The following is a 6,777-nucleotide window of genomic DNA, read 5'->3' on the forward strand; positions in this document are numbered from 1 at the left end:
AAAAATTACGCAAATCGACGTTCGATGAGATGGCTGGCACTCTCCAAGAACTGTTTCCTTATCTGCAGGGTGTTGTTGGAGGTGAGGAATGAATACTTGTGATGATTTAATTTGATAGCAATCGTCATCGTCACCAGAGGAAGAGATCGTTTTGAGTAGTTGCTTAATTGTTTATATTAACTTCCCACCAACCAGTCGATATTCTCCAGTCGCTATGTGTGAACGTGTTCCGACTAGAAGGGCTCAGTCGATATTTCAAGTGATTTGCTATTTCAGTCGCATATTGACACGTGTGAACGCAAATTCACACGTATCAATAAGCGACTGAAATTGCAAGTCGGTAGAATATATATATGGATATATTGGTGCAAAACAGGAACGATATTTTGGTCTTATTCAGTCGATTTATGACTTTGTTTACGCTGTAACGTCACGGAGAAAGGTTTGAAAAGGCGGTGTTCAGTTGGAGTTGGTGAGGGAAAAAAAGCACATCTGGGATCCCAAAAATTCTACAGCAAAAACAGCTTACACAAATTGACGTTGAGATAGCTGCCACTCTCCCAGAACTGTTTCCCTCTATGCAGGATGTTGTTGGATATGAGGACTGAATACTTGTGATGATTTAATTGAAGCTTCCAGCACGCCAAAAGAACTGCATCTACAGCTTCGGCATCGCCACTAGAGGAAGACAGCTTCTTGGGTAGCTGTTTGTTTACATTCACATCCTGCCAACCAGCCGATACTTCCCAGTCGCTATGTGTGAATGTGTTCCGACTATAAGGGCTCTGTCGATACTTCTAGCTACTTGCAATTTCAGTCCCATATTGACAAGTGTGAACCCGCCTTAATATGCATGAAGTACTCATACAACAGCAATGAAACATTACACATTTATTTTACATTTACAGTGTTGCTTGAAAAAGGGTAGGGGGAGGGTGGCACCATTTTTTTTTTATTTTTTATACCATGTTAATAAAGTATTGAGTCTAGAAACCATATTTATATTATTTTTGATGCTTTGTGGGTTTGTAGTGGTGCTTTGGGATGTTACTTTCGAAGTCCACACCCGGGTCATGGTTTTTGAAGGAAAACAATGAAGCACAAGAATTTACAAAATAATAATTTTTCTTGGGCCAGAAATAAAATGAAGGGGCAAGACGGACCCCCAGGGGTCCATCTTACCCAGCAAACTGAACATGAAGAAACAAATCCTTATTGGCATAAAGCACATATTAAAAAACGCTTCCTCGTCATCATCATAATCCTTCACATTGCTCATGAGCATGCAGATTTATTGGTACAAATCAAACGAACAAAAAAGAAAAAAAAAAAAAAACTCCAAAATTATCATCTATTCCTGCACAACTTAATGACATAAATCACATACAAAAACCTCTTCCTGAACATCATCATCATCTGTCCCTGCACATTATTCATGAGCCCAGCTTTTTGCAATTACCACAACAAACCCACTCTTCCCCTCTCATGGTAAACATTAAAATGTTTACCAAAGTATCTATCTTTACTATGCCAATTTATGGCATCTATATATCCCGTATATACTCATGGGCATGTATAACATAAGTACTAAATCATTATGATAATTATTTCAATATAAAACAAGCAGTGCCTTACCATGTGCGTATAACATCAGCACTGCATAAAATGACAAATATTTCCCTGTGAAGCGCAAGGGAAACTTAGCGTGCCTATACCGGTAGTGATGATGTCATTGTTGGGGGACGTGAAGGACATCTACGTCCTACGAGTAAAATTTTGAAACTCGCCCTTTATGCTTGGATTTAGAAGGGGTTCCGTCTTACCCCATGCATGGGTCCGTCTTATCCTACCTTCCCCTATTGCTTTCCCAGATTTTCTCCGTAGTTCTAAGATGTGTAGCTAGTAAATCAATCATCTTTTTGATAAAGCTGAGAGTTTTACATTTGCAGTGTTGATGGAAAGAATGAATACATAGATATATAGTATTGCTTTTTCCGGATTTTCTCCGTAGTTCTAAGATGTGTAGGTAGTAAAACAATAATGTTTGTAATTTAGCTGTGTGCAACTTGCATGATGAAAATAAATTTATTAAAACCCAGGTGAGTGGCAATATTTTACCCAGGCCTCACGAGTCACGTACTACAATTAATTTTTGGTATGACCTGAGTCGCTTACTTCTACCACTGTGCACTTTTATCTTGTTGACGCCGACACAATGGCAACTTCACCGACTCGCTCTCATCTACACACCCAAGGTAAACAATTTGCATTAACATAAATATTTACACACTCTCCATAATGAAAAAGGCTGGCTGAGTGACCAGCAGGCGACCATGAATACAATGCACACACACACACACACACACACACACACACACACACACAGTGATGATAGTTGGAGACTTTAATTGCAAAGAAATAGTGTGGGAAGACTACGAAGTGGTGAATGGTGGTGAGTGGGCAGAAGAATTGTTAAAGGTAGCAACAAATAACTTGATGACACAGTGGGTGAGATCACCAACAAGGTGCATGGGACAAGATGTTGCAGCAAGGTTGGATTTGGTATTTACCAGGGGAATCTCTCTAAAAGAGGAAATTGAACATGAAAGTCCCTTGGGGAAAAGCGATCATGATGTCCAAAGCTTTGAGCTGGATACAGAATTAAGCACGAATAAGATTGTGGAACGCAGGAGGAAAAATTAAATTATACTAGGGCAAATTATAACCATATAAGGAGTTCTTTAATGAAATTGACTGGTCCGTGGTATACCAGGAAAGAGATATGCAATTGAAATACGATAAATTTATGGATTTGTATAACTCTGCTGTGAAAAAGTTTGTGCCATATTACAGAAAGAGGACTTTAAATAATAAACAGTGGTTTAATAGAAATTGTGAAGAAGCAAAAAGAACAAAGAAAAGGCATGGAAGAAACTTAAGAAAAACAGTGATGTATTATCAAGGAAGGCTACAAAACAGCAAGGAATAGATATGTTGAAGTAAGGAGAACAGCACAGAAGGAATATGAACAGAGGGTGGTGGAAAACTGTGATAGTGACCCAAAATGTTTTACAAATTCATAAATGGAAAACTAAATAAAAGGAGGCAATAGAAAAGGTAAAAACGGGAAGAAGTATATGAAGATGCTGGAGAGATAGCTGAAATTTTGAACGACAACTTTTGCAAAGTGTTTACAAAGGAGGAGCATTTTATGGGAGGAAGGCCTACGGAAATAAAGCAAATGCAGGACATCATGGTTACTAAGGAAGATGTAAGGAAAATTATAAGCAATCTGGATATTAATAAATCAATGGGGCCTGATGGCATATCTGGGAGGTTGCTAAAAGAATGTAAGGATCAATTGTTGAACCCCATATTTGATATTGTGGAAACCTCCATACGAACAGGATTAGTCCCGAAAGAGTGGAAAAGAGCTGACATTGTGCCTATATATAAGAATGGTAGTAGAATGGAACCGCTAAATTATAGACCAGTATCGTTGACTAGTATATTGTGCAAGGTATGTGAAGAAGTAATTAAAGCTAAGTGGAGTGAGTATCTAGAAAGTGAAAACATTCTGAGTGAAAGGCAGTTTGGTTTCAGAAAAGGAAGATCGTGTGTATCCAATTTATTATGTTTTTATTCAAGAGTGACTGACATACTACAACATAGAGAGGGATGGGTGGATGCTATCTACCTGGACTTGAGAAAGGCCTTTGATAAAGTACCACACAATAGACTGATGTGGAAACTAAAGATGATTGGAGGAGTAAATGATAAACTAGCAAAATGGATGGAAAATTACTTAATGGGAAGAGAAATGAGAACAGTGGTGAGAGGAAGGAAGTCCGAGTGGAAGAAGGTAACCAGTGGAGTTCCACAAGGGTCAGTGCTGGGTCCCATCATGTTTTTGATTTATGTTAATGATATGCCAGTAGGAATTGACAGTTACATGAACATGTTTGCGGACGATACTAAAATTATGAGGAGAGTAAAGAATGTGGAAGATTGTAACAAGTTACAGGAAGATCTTGATAAAATATATGAGTGGAGTAAAGAGTGGCAGATGGAATTTAATATAGACAAGACCCATGTTATGAAAATGGGAAGAAGTAGATACAGACCAAACTGGGATTACAGGCTGGGTGATGAGAAAATTAAAGAGACCAATGAGGAGAAAGACTTAGGAGTAACCGTGCAAAACACTTTGTCACCGGAGAAACACATTAACAAGATTTTTTGGAAAACATACAACATGCTTCAAAATATTGGCCTTGCATTCCACTACCTAGATGAAGGAATGATGAAGAAGATATTATGTACCTTAATAAGACCCCAGTTAGAATATGCAGCATGTGTCTGGTCACCGCATATGAAGAAAAATGTGAAGAAGGTAGAAAGGGTACAGAGGCTGGCAACAAGGATGGTACCAGGACTCAGGGAGTTAGACTATGAGGAAAGACTGAGGAAGCTGGGGCTGACCACATTAGAAGAGAGAAGAACAAGAGGAGACATGATAACTATGTATAAATTGGTGAACAAGATTGACATACTGGATAGAGAGTTGATAAAGGTGACCACAAGTAATCATCTCCGAGGACATGGAAAAAAGCTAATAAAGGACATCTGTCTAAATGACGTGAGAAAATACAGTTTCCCGCATCGTAGCATTGATAAGTGGAATAAACTGAGCAGTCATGTCGTTGACGCGGTGTGTGTCAATCAGATGAAAGAGAGATATGACAGGAATGGACAAGGAGACAGGACACAGAGAGCTTAGCTCGGGCCCTGTAATACACAAATAGGTAAATACAAATAGGTAAATACACCGCGTAGACTACTGGTTAGCACGCTCGATTCACAATCGAGAGGGACCGGGTTCAAGTCCCGGGAAGCGGCGAGGCAAATGGGCAAGCCTCTTAATGGTTGATTCACACCATAGGTTCGATGTGTAGCCCCTGTTCACCTAGTGGTTAATAGGTACGGGATGTAACTCGAGGGGTTGTGGCCTCGCTTTCCCTGTGTGTGGAGTGTGTTATGGTCTCAGTCCTACCCGAAGATAGCTCTGTGAGCTCGAGCTCGCTCCGTAATGAGGAAGACTGGCTGGATGACCAGCAGGCGACTGTGGTGGTGAATTACACACACACACACACACACACACACACACACACCGCGGAGTGTAGTGATTAACACACTCTGCTCACAACCGAGAAGGCCCGGGTTTTAGTCCCGAGCGCAACGAGGAAAAATGGGCGAGCCTCTGTGTATATAGCTCCTGCTCACATACCAGTAAGTAGATATACACGGGATATAATCCGAGGGATTGTGGTCTTGCTTTCATGGTGTGTGGGGTATGGTGTGGTCTCAGTCCTTTCCGAAGATAGGTATAATGAGCTCTGAGCTCGCTCCATAATGGGAAAGGCTGGCTGAGTGACTAGCAAATGACCGTGAATATAACACACACACACACACACACACACACATACACGTCTGACTTCAGGCTATCATTCGCCAACGAGAGCAGAGGAAACACTATACTTTTAGAATGGTCGCACTATACTAGTAGTAGTAGTAGTAGTAGTAGTAGTAGTAGTAGTAGTAGTAGTAGTAGTAGTAGTAGTAGTAGTAGTAGAAGCAGCAATAATAGTAACAGTAATAGCTAGAGAGAGAGAGAGAGAGAGAGAGAGAGAGGCTGGGGAAGGGAGTGAGGAGGGAAAAGCGGGGAATGAGGAGGAATCGGTGGTTATAACTTCCCACTGCTTCCAGGGCCTAATAATCCTGAACTCTGCTCACGTTTATCACTGCCGCAGATTCCCAGTGACTCAGCGTGATGACTGGCGGTGTAACCTAACAACAGTGTTGGTCCCACCAACAACTAGAGGCAGTCCCAAACAGGTGTGTGCATCAGCTACTGCTTCTCTTCAGTTGCGATAGTGCCGTAAAAACAGAGAAGCTTATGGCTGTTTTTTTTTTTTTTATAAAACATTACTTTTATGAAATTGATAATGGTGGTGATAATGTAAACATTGCGGCCAGTTTTCGTAAGTTCTGTTCTGAAATGATAATGCTTAATATCGAAGTGTGTTGAAAAGGGAATAGACTATTGGCCACAAAGAGACGATTAATGAAATACAAAGCGAGATGAGTGAAGCACTTGTTACACACCCTGTAGTGGTCATCCTATCTGCCTTTCTTCACCTCTGTGTCGCAGCCCTGCCCCATCGGAACAACTTCAGTGATGGTAAGAGTTGCTGCTGTAAAAGAAACTTACTCGAACTTTAAAAAAATTAAGCTTCTAATAGTACAACCACCTGACTGAAGTTAATAACTTGGTGGGTGTTTAGTGGATGTACTCGTATACTTCAACATTATTATGTCAGGATATTTTACCGCTTCAGTTCTTACTCACTATTGAAGTTTGCTTCTGAATTTCTTTTGTTGGCTCCGTTAATCTTCATGAAAAATTTAGTTGCATTCATATATACATCAGTGCCTCCAAGTACCACATAGCCTCTCAGAAACACCTAGCATAGCTTCTAATCATGAATGAATTAGCTTGTCCGTTTAGTAATTTTCTCTGCGAGCTGATTGATGATTACATAATTCAAGTTTTGTTGTATCTGAAGTAGGACAGGACGGTAAAGGCGGGAAAATATCCCTTAGTGAGACGATATGTTTCATGTAGATTTGTGCATTGTATTTTCTGCTACAAAGATAGTTTTGTCTCACAACCTTCGCTCGCAAATGAAGACATTTGCTTTCAGTTTCCTTTTCAGT

This window comes from Portunus trituberculatus, chromosome 47, assembly GCF_017591435.1.
Source record: "Portunus trituberculatus isolate SZX2019 chromosome 47, ASM1759143v1, whole genome shotgun sequence".
Classification (NCBI taxonomy): Eukaryota; Metazoa; Arthropoda; class Malacostraca; order Decapoda; family Portunidae; genus Portunus; species Portunus trituberculatus.